General features: G+C 41.1%; 1 protein-coding gene across 1 annotated transcript in view; it reads right to left on the bottom strand.

The window, feature by feature from the left end:
- LOC125698371 (protein FAM169B-like) overlaps positions 1–15,499 on the bottom strand; it is a 262,140-nt gene that overhangs the window by 138,497 nt on the left and 108,144 nt on the right. Inside the window, exon 14 of the mRNA XM_048956594.1 lies at positions 3,148–3,307. The gene's annotated coding sequence lies outside the window, so the exon portion shown is untranslated. The remainder of the gene's footprint in view (positions 1–3,147; positions 3,308–15,499) is intronic.

The following is a 15,499-nucleotide window of genomic DNA, read 5'->3' as shown; positions in this document are numbered from 1 at the left end:
ACAAAGTGACAGAAAGGTGAGAAATTCTGCAACAATAGCAGATTGCAAGTGTGATATTTGGCTCCTTCTTAGCCCCAGATTGTTCAAATAAATCTACCCAAGGAAAGCAGCAAAGAGCACTGGCCGAGGGGCTCACTCAGCAAGGGCCCAGCAGCCCCACCAGCAGCCAGGCTCAGCCAGAGCGCTCTTCCTGAGCTTCAGATGAACACACCTGATGCATCACATCCACCTAGGAAACACGCAGCCCCTCTTCCCTCATTTACACTATTACTGCTTAACTTTTCACCTTCTCAGCCTTTGTTCAGAAATCTCAGATATGCCCTTCTACCAGTGGCAACTGACAGTTTATTTTTTATGTCTTTACCCTCAAACTGTCACACAAATGCCTCCTGACTCGGTGGTGACACAGAGGTTGCAATGTCAAGTTCAGCAGCTGACTCACACGCCATTACTCATACAACTGCCATTCTCCTTTTAACCTCCCCAGCCTGTGTTTAAAACTGAATATCCCCTTAGCTATCTTGCAAGGAAACACTTAAGTACTTAAAAATGTTATTTTTGGTATGGACAAGCTCTTATTTAGATACAGGAGAACACGACAAGTAAATAATCTTAGCGACAAATGCCTTAAATCTTCACTCACCACAGTGTAATTTCATGGCACTTCGTTTCTATGCAAAGAGCATTTAAGGATTAATAATTAGCCAATGAAAAAAATGCAGCCAATCTATGTAATATGACAGAAACAGATTTGCCACAGGAGGTCCTCTTCCCCAGGTGGCCCTGCAAGCATTGTCCAGCAATGATTTGCACTCTGGTACCATTTTTGCTGATCACATCTCAACCCTTGCCTCACTGGTGAGACGGGCATGCCCAACACTCACTGCCCCTTGTTCACCAAATGCAGTTTGCCCCTTGTATTGCAGACAGAACAACTGAGATCAGCAGCAGACTGTTTTATAGCCACAGGGGTAGTGGTGCCTCACACAGGACCTAGGGAGTCTTCAGGGGCTGAGAAAGGAGCCTTCGACCTATTTGTGCGCATGCAGACCCTGTGCAGCACCAACCTGCAAACCAACGTGCACACCCAGCATCACTGTTAGCTCCTGCTCAATCAGACAAACATGCTAAAAAGCACAACCTGCAAAACAAAGGTCTCAGTTTGAAGTGTCCCTGTATCTGGGTGTTTAATTATAAGGGGTATTGCAGCCTATTAGAATTGTAGAAATTTCAGTGCATGCTTGGAGTTCCCTTTTTCCTTTCTAAGTTGGCATTCCCAATCCCTTGTGCACACATCTGCCCCTCGAACAGGTTTTTTTAGCTGTCCTTTCTATTCAAGAGTTATTAATCGTCACTCTCTCTCTTACTAGCCATGTCCCTGCTACAGAAGTTCTTGTTCCAATAAATGATTAGGACATGAAGAATGCATTAAAATGAATTACAATAGCAATCTGATCCCCAGTGCCTCAGCAGAACTTCTCCATCACAGGTAACAGCTGATTCCCTTGAGCTTAGCTCTGGAGAAAAAGCACCAGACCCCGAAACTCAACCCAGTAACTCTGTACAAACTTAACAAGCATGTGGAGCATTCAGCTCTTCCACTGTCCCTGAAGTAAGGAACAAAGATCTCAAAGACTATTCAACAAGCTGGCATAGGCAACTTCATCTCAAATAAATGTAAATGCATTTTACCATATATTATGTGATTACAGCCTCTATCTGCCTATGGTGCTATGTTTTATTACAGGCCACCAAAAATAATTAGCTGGTGACCCAGAAAACTGATATATAAAATCCTTTTAATCACCAATATGGCTTTCAATTAGATAGTGTAAACTTATTAACCTTTTTACTGCTGAGACTTGATTTATGGAATTCCAGCTGCATTAACGTTGCAGGAGGAGATAGAAAGTGTCTTGTAAGACGCATTGGGATTAACAGCTGATAGCTGGGGCTTTGTCATCACAGTCTCACAGAGCAAAGGTAGCATCCTGCAAGTCCCCAGGAAATCATTTCCATCACAGCTATGTTAAAAGTTTCATCTGTGAAGTGAAAGTGTGTAATTTCTGTCCCTTCATAGACAAACCTGAACACATAGGCCATTTAATGTTTTCAGAACAAGCAGAAGCTGTGCGAGCAGTGCCTGCATTCATAAATAATAAAGGCAAGGGTATGGCTCCTTTGGTACCCAAACTTACTTGCATTTGTCAGAAATACAAATACATTAAATTTGGTGAGTTCTGATGCATGGGAAAACTTAACAATTGCTTTATTCAAACAAAGATTAAGCATTGAGAGAAGGGAATTCCCGAAATCTTATAGACTGATCTCAGAGGATTTGTTCGCTTCTTCCTGGTACCCAAACAACAGCTAATACTTTCTACAAGGTCCTAGGCATTCCTGGCTTTCTTCCCACAGGGCTGTGTTTCTAGAGATAACACAGGTGAGACAAACAGGCTACTGTAAAGCCTGCTAACTAAAAAACAGATCTCAGTCAGATGATGCATTGAGATCCAATAAAAGATACAGGCACTCAATAAGTAAATACTATGCCATACCAGACCTGACTGAATCAGCTAAGGATAGGAAGTCCTGTATTCAAAGCCCACACATATCATTTAATACAAGCCACAAGAATATACTGAAAAGTAATTAGTCTTTCCATTACTTCTGTTAGCAGTTTAATGACAATAAAATGGAACACCGATGTTCTTTAAGATCATTTCTGCCATAACACCTAACTCTTGGGAGCTGCCTTGAGAGGACTGAATTAATAGAATTGAAAAAAATATTTCAGATCTACTCTTTTTCAAGTTTATGAAGTATTTTACAGCAAATCTATCTTACAGGAAATTTTAATACACAACATTCCACACAAACTAGGCAAAAGAAAAGTCACTGTTCACTTAAGTTTTTACTCTTCAAGCTCGAAAAGCTTTGAAAGCCCCAGGAAATAGAGGTTATGTATGAAGGTGCTTCAATAGCCACTATCTATAGAATGGAAACGTCAGTATTTGCCATCATCTTTCTGAGAAATAAGTGTTATGGAAAAAGATGCAGATTTTCACTTTTGCAGAAATTGATTTGCACGGTTACTCCAACCTGAGCTGCACAAAGACCCCCAAACCCACACAGCGTGGCTCCTACCTGGACACCCAGCAGCCTCGTGCCAAAGGCAGCTCTGACATCTCCTTCTCACAAGACAGGATTTCTCATACAGCAGAGCAGCACCAGAACAGCTGCCATCCCAGTCACACCAGCTCCTCGAAGTTCTACGAAGGCCCACCATGATTCTTAAGCACGTTCTCTGAAACAAGGAGAATAAAAATCAGTGGCACTACATAATCCAGTCAGTGCTTTCCTTCGCTCACAAATCTTCATTTGTTCAGCTGAGAACATTATGAACGCTGTCTAGAAATAATACAGTAAAGGCAGTCAATGACAAGTACAGCATAAAGACTAATAGAGATGGTGCTATGATTCTGGTATATTCTGTTCTGTTGAAGCACATTTATAATTTTTAATGAAAATGGTAATGCTTTATGATAAGTCGACATCATTTAATGCTCAATTACTATGAAATTCCTTTGGAAATATATATTAAATGCAACAGCTCTGTAGCTGTGTAAGTAAGGCTCCCTGAGATGGATGTTATCTCAGTGAATTCTAGGGAAACATCAAGTCCAACACCAGTGCATTCAATATTTCTGCCCTCTGGGTCAGGTATCCTTTTCCCCCTCTCCCACCCTGACATTTGAGACGAGTCCTTATCTACAAAGAGAAGAGCTACATGAATTATATATGTGCTGCACTTAAAAAAAAAAAAAAAAAAAAAAAAATTTGTGACACACACCAGCAAGGCCCTTAGCAGTGATTAACTGAGACATTTTTGAATTACACAAAAAGCTACAGCTCCTAAACAGACCATTTTCTCTTGAAGGTCAAAAGGTTTCAAAACCACATCATTTATAAAGGAAGCATCACTTCAGATAAAATGCAAAACCTTTTCAGCAGAACTAACTTCCCTTCAGCTTCCCAAAGATTCCCCTTAATGAGAAAAGTACCTTAAGCTCTTGTCCTCCTCTTGTAGAAGCTTTTACACCTTAACTTCCTTAGCTCCTTCTACCAGAACTCATCGCGATGCTCTGAGCCCTCAAACTTGCTGAGCACAGGTGGGATCACTTACACTGCAAAGCAGGGCAGGACCTCCCTGATGGCCCACAGCTGCTGGCATCTATGCTTTCAGCCACAGCTGTTGGTGCTGTGACTCCCCACTGCTCTCCTGGCAGGTTGAGGGAAAACTTGTTTGTCCCAGAGGTATTTGGGAGGGAAAGCAAGGGGATGCGATCAGTGAAGCAGCAAATTGAACCCTAATAACGAATGGCCAAGTCTTGCTGAAGAAGCCTTAACCCTGAGGCTCCTCTAGTTTAACTGCAATCTCTATTAGTAGCCATTAGCGGTAGAAACAACAAAAATGACTGGGCTTGGTTTGCAAGGTGCTTTTGAGAAGCTGAATCTGAGACCGCCCTTTCTGCTTGGATGTATCCACAGCCAGGGCTGCTATCTGAATGTAGTCCTTAACGTGACTTTGTATGTAAAACCCACTGCCCAAGGAGTGGTGGTGGACTGGCCTCTGCAGTGTGAGGGTGCTGCCCTGCATGCGTTGCAGTGAAGCCTAACGAGATCAGACAAGATATGAAAGATGCAGGGGTCAGGCACAGGTTATGGGAGCCTTCAGTTTGCAACACCACTAGGATCCAAAGACAAATGTAAAGGAGTACTTCTCTTCCCAGACAATAAATACTATCAATAGCTTCTTAGCAACTTAGGAAAAGAAAGAACAATTTAAGGAAGGGGGGCATGCTAAATGCTCTGCAAGAACTAAGATCCTTCCATTTAATCCTAAGTCATATTTTGCATCTTCTGCTATAATGCTACTTATCCCAGACCTCCAGGCAGCTTAGACACCTGGCATTAATGGCCCATTAATTACTTCAGCATGGGAAATAAATTTTAATATCTTTCTCTTTGATACTCATTACTAAACACTTCACACACTCCCAAATACACCAATCCTCCAAGTGCCTCTTCACAACCTCAGGCAAATACCCACACCACTGGCTCATCCATCTTCCTTCTAGATGTAACACGCTTTATTTTACAGTTTGACTTTAATCAACATCTCCAACAAACCTGGGTGGCTTGTAGTAACGTTTACACCCTTATCCAGGTCACCATTTCATTTGGGAACTCAGGACAAGGTATTTATATTTTGTTGTACCCATGTTCTCATCCAGTTAAAGGTGATTACAACATCGAGTTTTGCCCAGTGCTTCAGTCTCTGAAGATGAAAGGTGGCATGAGGTATAATGGTAGCAGGTCAGCACTTTCAGTAAGCATCCATCTGTAAACAAGTCCCTTAAAATACTGCAGCAGTGTGAAAGGAAGCTGCATCCTAATTGGGTATAGCAAAAAGCTAAAGGGCTTATAAATATAACGTGTAGGTTATCTGTCTTGACAAAAAAGAGGTGGTTCGTTATATGAAGGACACATTATCCTTTTCTCTTCCTATGATTCAGCATGGTAAGTAGTCATTCCTAATTGGCTTACAGCTTAGTATGAAATATTAGGATGCCACACAATGTGATGACACAGCTGGATTCCTAAGGGAAGCCAAAGAGTGATCTGAGAACAGAAGAGGGACAAGAGCAGATGCGGATCTGAAAAAAAAAATAGTTGTAGCGTACAGGGTAGTATGTCATTCTTTATCCTCCTCCACCCGTATACAGCATGCTGCATACAGCACACCGCTCTGCCAGAAGAAAGGCAGGAGACTTGTCAGTTCAGAGCTCCTAAATAAAACGTGGGGGAAAATGAGATTGCTGGGAGCACTGGAACAGGAAGAGGCAGGCAGGCTGAATAAATCTGGGCAATAGCTGCCTCATCGTGAAAAACGTACTGCACAAATTTCACCTCTCTTTGCGCATCAAATAATGATTTCCTCAAATTTATTCTGAACCGAAAAGTAGTTGCCAAATTACCTGCTCCAACAATCCATGGGTCGCTCACAGGAGCTCAGCTTTCAGGAGACAAGCACTTAGGCTAGGCACCCAGGTCGTCTGCTGGGGGCTTGTTTCCTGGTCCTGGCCTCGATTCAGGAAGGTAATTAAACAGCTGCCCACCTGAAGTCAATAGGGCTATTCACATGAACTTAAGCGCTGCTGACGCTAGGCTGAGGGGAATAGACTTCTCAGGGGGAGATTTTTGCTGCAAATACTAGTGCTAATTCAAAATTCACTTTCTACAAAGTCCTCCTGCAGTCAGCTGAAATTAGCTAAATCTACTGTTGTGCCTGCCAGGGAACTTGATAGAATATTGCCCAAAGTGAACATAAAGGAGAAATAAACACAGCAGAAATTAATAACAGGAGTTTAGACCAGTAGGTTGCAGAAGACGTGTTATAAATTTCATCCAGCTGTAATGCAAATTCTGCCAAATGAGTGGGAACATCTCTCTTTTTATATCACTGTTTCACTGCATATTAATAGCAACCAGTTACTGATGCGGTACTAAAATATTAATGATACGGTCATAAACCTGAATCAGCGCCTAACTTGGCAGAACAACATAGGGTGACTTTTCAATCACTTGCAAACAAACCACTTTTCAGAAACCATTTTGTTACCCTGAGACCGTGTGAGCAGGAGTAATTGTGTGGCTAGTTCAGGAGCAGAAATTGATAGTCCTCCTTGGAAAATCAACAGCCTTGTTGAGGTGTACAGTATGGGTGCCCAGATATTTATGCAAGGCTGAGAGAATCTCAAACCAGGCAGAAACAAAGTTCATGCAATTAATTAGTAAGATTTCATCTATGATTTCATCTGCAGCTGGTATGACTGATTTTTATATGTACATTAGAGGGAATAGCCTCAAGCCCCTGGGGACTGATCATTTCAGCAAGATTTAGCTCTTTGTTCTGGACTGAGTGGGATGGAATATGCTTCTCGTGCAATGCAAGGAATCCAAAGCAAAATTCAGAATGTTTGCACCTGTCTGATATAAGAGCAGGTAAATGTATTAATGCTGCATTATGTTACCTGTAAACACAACAGAAATTTAAGGCTGTTAAGAAAATACAAAAGACAGAAGCTTTTCTTGCTATGGCACCTTTTATATTTTTCAGTCCACTTCCTAAGCCATTCTACTCAGGATGGTGCAACAGCCAGCTAAACAAGGCCGCTTTGGGGATGCTTGATTGGATTCATAAAAGAGAAACATGTCTTGATGTCCTGTTCCTCCTCACTTTAGCTATGCACCAGCAGAACTGGGTTGGTCCAGATGATGCCATTTATCTACACCTTTCAATCACCTTTAATTGCAGTCATAAGTTAAGGCAAGGAAGGACAGGCACAGAGGGATTCTGCATACAAGTCCCATCAGTCACTAGCAGGAAGAGTCCAACCTAATCAGAGGTGCTAGAACTCAATTTCCTTAGTGGAAATATTTTTCTTTTCTACACTTACACAGGGCACAGGTAGTGGCTCTCTCCCCTTCCCCTGTCAGGATTCAAAAAAGAGGCACTGGAGGATATTTACAGAGCCACATTTCACAAAGGGGTATCATACCAAGACAAGCTCTCTACTTCAAAGGTTTTTCACTGTTTCTTCTCAGTCATCAGAGCACGAGTAAGTTGGTTTGGGTCATAACTAACTGAGTTTTCAGTTTATAAGTGCAAAAAATGGCATGAAATTAATGTTATAAAAAAGAAGGGCACTTCTAGTTTTCTATTGCCATTACATAAATGAGGGCCCAAAATACCACTGAGACACCACTTAGCACTGTTGGTCCCTGGGCGGCAGGTCTGATCACTGTGACAATGTCGTTATTATTTGCTGACCAGAGCTGCAGCAGCCATTTACAGCAATGATAATCTCTCTTCATTATATCCGCGAGCAGATGCCATCGAGGTGTGACTGACAATCATCCCTTTCAGAATGAGTGATCATAGGTTTTTCATTTGTCTCAAATCCATTCGCTCCTTGTTTATTAATGACACAGCTGAAATTGTAGGGTTGCTTCTGCTCAGGTGGGAGATAGCAAACATTTATTTGATTGACACCTGTCGTTAGAAAGCTTTCTCATACATCTCAAGTGGTAAATAATGTAGTCTTGCTGCAAATCAAGTTGCCAAACACAGAAGTGGCTGTGGTTTACAGGTTACCAGAGCAGGAGAAAAATTCCACCTGTTTTGAATCTTCTTCTAATGAAACACTGGAAGCACATGGAGCAGTACAAGGACCTCTCAGCAGTCACTCATTTCTGATCTCAGAGAGCCAGCTCTTCAGTTCCTAACAGAGTGAGTAGCAGTCGTAGCATTTTGCAGCTCCTTCACACAACAAAATAATCAGCACTTGCAGAGCACTGGGAAGACAATTATACCTCCACACATAGCTACTTCTCAAAGTCCATGGCCTGCAATGGTACTGGTGCCATGATAAATCTGCATCTCAACACTGCAAAGAGCATTGCCTGCAACATCTCCCACACCTGAAATCTGCTCCAAAAAAACCCAAAGATCCTCTCTTGGAAGAAGACAAGTCGAACATAACTCATTCCTTTATTCTTTTTCTCTCTCACCGTGCTTTACAGATGACTGTTTCATCTCATCCTTCTGTTTCCAAGAAAGACCTTTCTAAATCCTCAGGCAATATTCAGAGCAGGCAGATTTTTCTTTGAGTGTTCAAGACTGATCCGATCAATTAAAAAAAAAAAAGAAGAAGGTTGCAGTACATTCTAAGCCAAATACCCCATAGTATACAGTCTCAGAGGTCATTCTATAAGAAAAATATTTTTTGTGGGCAAGTAAATGCAAAAAAATGATAGCAGGGATTCAGCAAAAACCCCCTTCTCATCTGTCCTGTGGGATTTTCTGCATTGTTCTCTCTGTTTAAGTGGCTTAAATCACAGGGTGAGGCTGCTGAGATCCTGGACATTTGTGTTTTGTTCTCCAGCTGTAAAGTAGGTATTGTGGAGCACACAGAATTCCTCCCAGCTGTTTTGCCTTTCCACATTTGCACATGAAATCTATGAATCCTCTTCAGCCACAGACCTTCTCCCAGCATGTGACGCACAACAGGAGCCCTCAATCTTATCTCAAGTTGTTTGGGACCAGCTGTAATGTAAACTGCCCTCAACACTGCAGCTCCCTTACTGGGTTTAGAGTCTCTCTTTTCAACAGAAAATTTCCAGTGAAGTACAACTGCTTCCACAAGGTGAGTGTCCCCTAAGGCCTGAGGAATCAGAGCTGACATAATGTGAAATTTGCTTTCCCCTTTACCAACTCTGGCTAAATAAACTCATCTTCTGTACAGTAGGACACACTTCATTTTTCTGCCCTTCATTTTCTTCTCCCTCTTGTTGATTCCAAAAGGAGACCACATAGACCAACTATCACAGCCAATTTGATTTCCAATTTTCTGGGCAGCTTTGCAATCACACTCCATTTGTCACCTGAATGCAGTATCGAATTTGCAGCCTGGGTGTGAATGACTTCTGGAATTATCTCCCCTGGACAAGACACCAAAGCAATTCAAAAGCAAGTAAACAGAATGCCGAAATACACCTGATAGGATTATCTCAGGTTTCCAAATCCTAATCCTGTTACTTTAGTGGCTATCCATTTCTCTTTTCCTCTTCCCTTCTGGCTAATATTTTCCTACCCAGAACTTAGTTCAGCATTGCTACTACAGCCAAATATATGCTGTAAAGTCACTCAGACTGCGTGAACGTTTAGAGTTTGGCAAGCTTCACTGTAACACCAAAATACTTTCTCGACAACCACTGACCCCAAAAGCTGATGTGATCAAACACATCTCCCCACGAAAGAAAGAGCAAGACTGTAATCAGTGTTACCATTGTAAGGAAAATAAATTCTAATCCTTTGCCTTTCTGTGGTATTCCTCTAATTGCTGTTTCCTTACACATTCAAACATCTACAATTTAGTTCCATTGTTTGAATGTCACTTGGAATCAAATCAGTGTTGCAGATACAACGTCTTTGAACCTTTTAGTCCAGCTGTGAACTTTGGGCTTAATCCTTTAGGGCGCCCTTGTCTAGCAAGCTTTAATGTATATTAAATTTTCTAAAAGGAGAGTGAAAGTGGTCAAAGCAAGATAGTGCAAGATTCTGTGTTTCATAAATTAATAAGCATCACCAACTGCATTGCTTGACCCTTTAAACTCTGTGAAATTAATATAAGTAGACAACCAAAGTGCACTCGGCCCCTGAAGAGCCTTGGAAGTTCACTTAAGCAGTCCAAGTTTCCTTAAAGTTTTATAAGCCAGCTTTTAAAGCAAGCCCTTTGTACTTATTACTGGTGACAGTAAGCATTACAACAGCCAATGAACCTTTGCTGACTTCCAACCCCAATATGGTAGAGCACAGTTATCAAGGGAAATATCAGAATCAAAGCTTGTATATTACATTGAGGTCCTGACTCTTGAAAGAGCCCCCCATAGACTCTTCAGAGCACGTCAGCGAAATAAACAGCTAATATTCTCAGACATCTACTTATGATGTACTGACACTATTGTTTACTTAAGCACTTTTGGCATAGCTAAACCCGCACCCACAATAAAAGATAAAGCCTCTTAAGAGGAAAGCTGTGATACTCTCATCTCCCTTGCCATAAGACAATATTTTAAGATCTTTTATTCAGGCTGGGAAAACTCTTGGCGGCGGTGAGCCAAGCAACACTAAGTTTGCATCTTAACCGATTAATGGATTTAAATTATTAAATGGCATTAGGTAGGCATGGTGAGGAATACATGGTCTTCTCTTAGCCTTCTGTGCAGGGTGAGTCTGCCTTGAACAATGAGGAAAATGTGTATCCATACCTACTGTGTTTCAGCATTAATCTTGCAGTCACTTGTAATACTTGAGTTAGCATCCTGTAGAAATAAGGTATCTCACCCTCGCCAGCTGATTATATTTTTCATAATGTAAAAGGTTCTTGCTGAATTATTCAGGTGTTTTTCCCACTGCTTCAAAAAAAAAAAAAGTAGGCAGAAAAGCTGCGGCGGGCTCTTCACAGGTACCTAGGAACAAACAGGCTGACAGGCAGTTGTGCCCAGTATTACTAATTATTATTAGGCTGAACAGCCCAATTAATGATGATGCTTAAACTGTATTTTTTTTTCTGAATGGCAGGTTAATTTCAAAAGCCAGATAGGTGATGAGAAATCACAGAGATTATCTGCTCAAGATACCAAATTCTTATTGCATGGAGGGCATGTGTTATCTGTTCTCTCTAGCTGTTTAGAAATTCTGTTGAAGCATTTGGGGGTATTTCATGACACTCTTTTCCACTTGTTCAATTCATTTCTCTGCCTAGATCTGGACAATGACAGAGACAATAATATCACTGCATGGGGAATATAAATACTTAAACATGACGTAACATTTCATACATATACCATAACTAATCATACATGAGAAATTAAACCCAAATAGAAAGCAGAATCCAACAGTCAGGAAATAACTGATGAGACTCCTTATCAGAAACACAGGTAGCAAGAACAAGCTGGAAAAATGAGGTACTTCTCATGAATGCAGCCTGCAGATTTTATGCAAATTGAATGTTAACAGGGACAGTCTGGTGACAGGTTTGCAGTTCCTGCCAGGCAGATGCCTCCTCTAAGAACAGTGAAGTTCATCTAGTAACTCCCTTATAATGAAATATAAATTGGATCATAACTGAATGCTGAAATGCTTTGAGTTTATTCTGAAGTATGTTGTTTCAATTCTGATTTTTTGTGAGCGTAGCCAGGTAATTATTTTTGAAGATAGAATCATGTGACTCGATGCCATTATTGATAATACAGCTAATTTGAATTGGTTTCCTTATATCTGTGGCCATTCACAGTTGTATCAGTGGTTTAACTGGATGGCCTGATTCTGAAGGAAATGAGAGTATATTCAAGTGAACCCCATGCACTGGCTGACCACACAGTCTAAGAGACCACCTTAGAGAAGCATAACAGAAAAATAACAACATTTTTGAATGAGAGAAAGCAGTTTCTGCATTTAGGACTGCCTCATTTGAAAACCAGTCCTTCATGGTTACTGCTTTTCCTCAGAGCTAACACTCTTGTTGCTTGCAAGCATACCATCAGTTGGTGCCAGGAGGAAATATCCAGGCATAGAATAGGGCTTTCTTCACAGTAGGTGACAACAGAGGGCTGTGTTTCCTTCCGGGGAGTGAAAGCCAACTTTCTAAATTCCCAATCATCTATATGAATCTCGGAAGGTGGATCTGATAAAATCTAATTTAACACTGATAGAATAGACCACATAGGAAAAAAGGAAACAAAGGAGAAGAAGAAAAAAAAAAGTATAATTCCTCACTAGTTCCCTTTTCAGGAAAACCATCTGTGTAATTCTATGTGGAGTGGAAGTGAGACACATCTGTCCCAGCTAAGAAAGTTACTTTCCTTACTTGGAACAGTTCAGCAAAGGAGAGCCTACAAGAGCTTGGAGATGGGATATTAATTTGTTTTCCACCTTTCCTCAGGAGATTTCCAGCCTTACAGAGCTGATGAATGAGTTCTGTCTACCCAGCTCCCACATTCATTCAGATCTGTGGCACATCTTTGTCTTTTGGTTCCCCGGATCAGAAAAGCTCACTGAGTGTCAGGGAACCTCAGAACTGCCATCCAAGTCACTAAGGTCTTCTGCAGGGCACGTTTCATTACCAGCTGGAAAAGAAAAGCCCCTTTTATCCACTCCCCTGGGGCTAACTCATATTGAAAATAATTTGTTCTTAGCACTTTTAGAAGCAGGCTTTCAAATGATGAATGAAGAAGAATATTCTCTGTCACAGGGTTTTCTTTGTTTTTCAAGTCCTTAGAGCGAGTTTGTGATCTTTGTGAAACCCTGGTACTAAGAGCACTGTCACTATCCACTGAACTTGTCGCTGTTTTCTTATGCAGAAGGCTGAATGTGTCTTGAAAATGAAAAGTAGATACTCGTTTTTTATCCTGGAAATATACATTTAGGGTATTTCCATAACTAAGGTAATTAACTTGGGGTGCAGATCCACATTTTCTTTCTTTGGACATCTATCCTGACTGTTTATGAACACTTTTGCCACTCAAAAGACTTCTATAATAATGTGAAATGGCCAAGTGCACAAAATTTTCAAGTGGTTGAAAAGTCCCAGTGCGTTATTAGCAGCTACAAAGTTTTTAATGTTTTCAGCAGAAGCTGGTATAATTTTCATGGAACAGCAATCTCTTTCCTGACAATTTTATCAGCAAAGCTCATCTAATAGATAAAAAGCAGAAAAAAAAATGCTACAGTGAAACAATTAAAGCCACAAATACTGCACTTGGATCAGAAAATTCTATTTGCACAGTAAGCAAATATTAATTTCAAGGATATAACAATAACTGTGTTGGATGTTGGATGTTACCCTGCACTAACAACATCTAACGAGAACAAACACCACTGATCCAATCCCACAAAGACATCCAGACATGTAACTCCTCTTGGTTTCCTTTAAAGTGCTTACTTGAAGGTGCAAGGACTTTGTTCTTATTTAGAGTTAAATCAGGAACCTTTGTGCAGCATTGCCTCCTGATAAAGAGACGTGCTTCGATCCTTCCAGCCCACTGGCTCTTCAGGCCACCTCTGCTTTAGGGATAATAACTCATCTGTGACATCCTTGTTTCTAGAGTCCCACCTTTCTGTCTCACACACAGAGGGAACCATGCTCCATCTCCACTACCAATGAAGATCATCTTCACTTCCAGCCTTCAGCCTCTGAGAAGGGATCAAAAGGGGAAATCCTGCGCAATTAGCTGTGACCATAATGGAAAGCAGTTGTCATCTTCCATTCTTGGAGGGAAAGGATTTGAACATCAGTTTCCCTGTGTGTGAGATGAAAATGGCTTGGGGGAGCCCAGATGATTGTTTTCCACCAGTTAGGGGAATGCTTAGTATGGGAAAATTCAGAACCTAACATGTGCCTAACTATGTAAATTAAAGCAAAACTAATTGGGGCTAAACTTTGAACGACCAGAAAAAGGTCTGGAATTACTTACAAGCTACACTAAACAACATTTAATTAATCCACTTCTGCCCAGGTAAGTCTTCATCCCAGCGATCCATTTAGGCTACTGACACTGCAACAAAGTTTGTATTAGCCCCCAAAGGAAACCCCTCCAACACAGACAAAACACCCTCCGTATCCCCCACACAGGAAGGAGACTTTTCCACAGCTCCAGAAATATTCATTTGACAGTTTCTCCTTCCTTGGCTATAGCTCTAGTAATTGATCTGCTTTATTATTTTTCCCTATTCTTTCTCTCTTACATTTTAATATGTCCTTCATATTTCCGGACCTTTTTTTTCCCCAGCCTGTATCTCCACTTTTACTTTATTTTTTATCTCTCTCCTCTATTCTTCAAGTGTGAAAAGGGTGCTCTGTTCTCTAATATTCATTTTTCTTTTTTTTATTCTCCAAGTACTTTCTTTCCCATCTGTAACAGCCCCTAATATGCACCTCCATTCGATTTTACTTACCCAGCTTGAAATCCTCTCATTCTAATTACCTTTTCAGTTTTCTTCTATTTCTCCCTTGAGATGTCTCAATTAGTGTACTTTTTCTTACTGGCTGTCACCTCTGAGCTACAAGGTGGGTCTAACTCCAACTTAAACCATGCAGAAAATAAATGAGGAGCCGTTCTTGGCGGCCCTGCTGAAGGTGGTGTTACTTTACAAACTAGTGCACCTCTAATAGATGATAAATGGGCAGAAAAGTGGCCTTGTTAATGCAGCAGCCCTTGATTTGGTTGCCATGCCGTGTCCTTTCATTACTCAAAGATACAGGAAAGGCAACCTATGCTAAGTCCTGGCTGATGTACTTCCATACAAAGAGAGTGAGTGGAGGCTAATTAACATAGTTCTGGTCAGAGCCCAAAATTAACTCTTGTTTTTAAAGACTGGAGCTAAAAATGTCATTTGTCTTGCCCATAATTATGTTTAGAGATAAGTATGGCAGTACAATAACAGCAAGCAAAATGAATCTAGGAATGAGTTTTTCTGCCCTTTCTATCTCTAGCACAGCACTAAATTCTATTTCTGTCAAAGAGAACGGGATAAAAATGCAGGTGATATCCACAGAACATTTCTTTGATTAAAATTGGCACCATCGTATTGAAGTTCACACAGAGCCCGAGGAGTAAATTCTCTCTCTGCATGCTCTCCTATAATGGGAAAAAGAGCACTCTCCCCACCAGAGCTTGAGCCATGCAGCCACCTGCAGGTGTGCACAGCTGATTAAAGTGCCAGGCTCAGACCAGAGCGCTATATCCACAGGAACACGTCCTGCTCCATGCACACATCCCACATCAATTCAAATGACCCAGGACATCTACATCTCATATGGCTCTGTGCAGCATTCAGGAGAAAGCAGTCCTTGTCCTGTGTTAGCAAATC

This window comes from Lagopus muta, chromosome 10, assembly GCF_023343835.1.
Source record: "Lagopus muta isolate bLagMut1 chromosome 10, bLagMut1 primary, whole genome shotgun sequence".
NCBI classification, from domain to species: domain Eukaryota; kingdom Metazoa; phylum Chordata; class Aves; order Galliformes; family Phasianidae; genus Lagopus; species Lagopus muta.
This window is presented reverse-complemented; position numbering and strand designations above follow the sequence as displayed.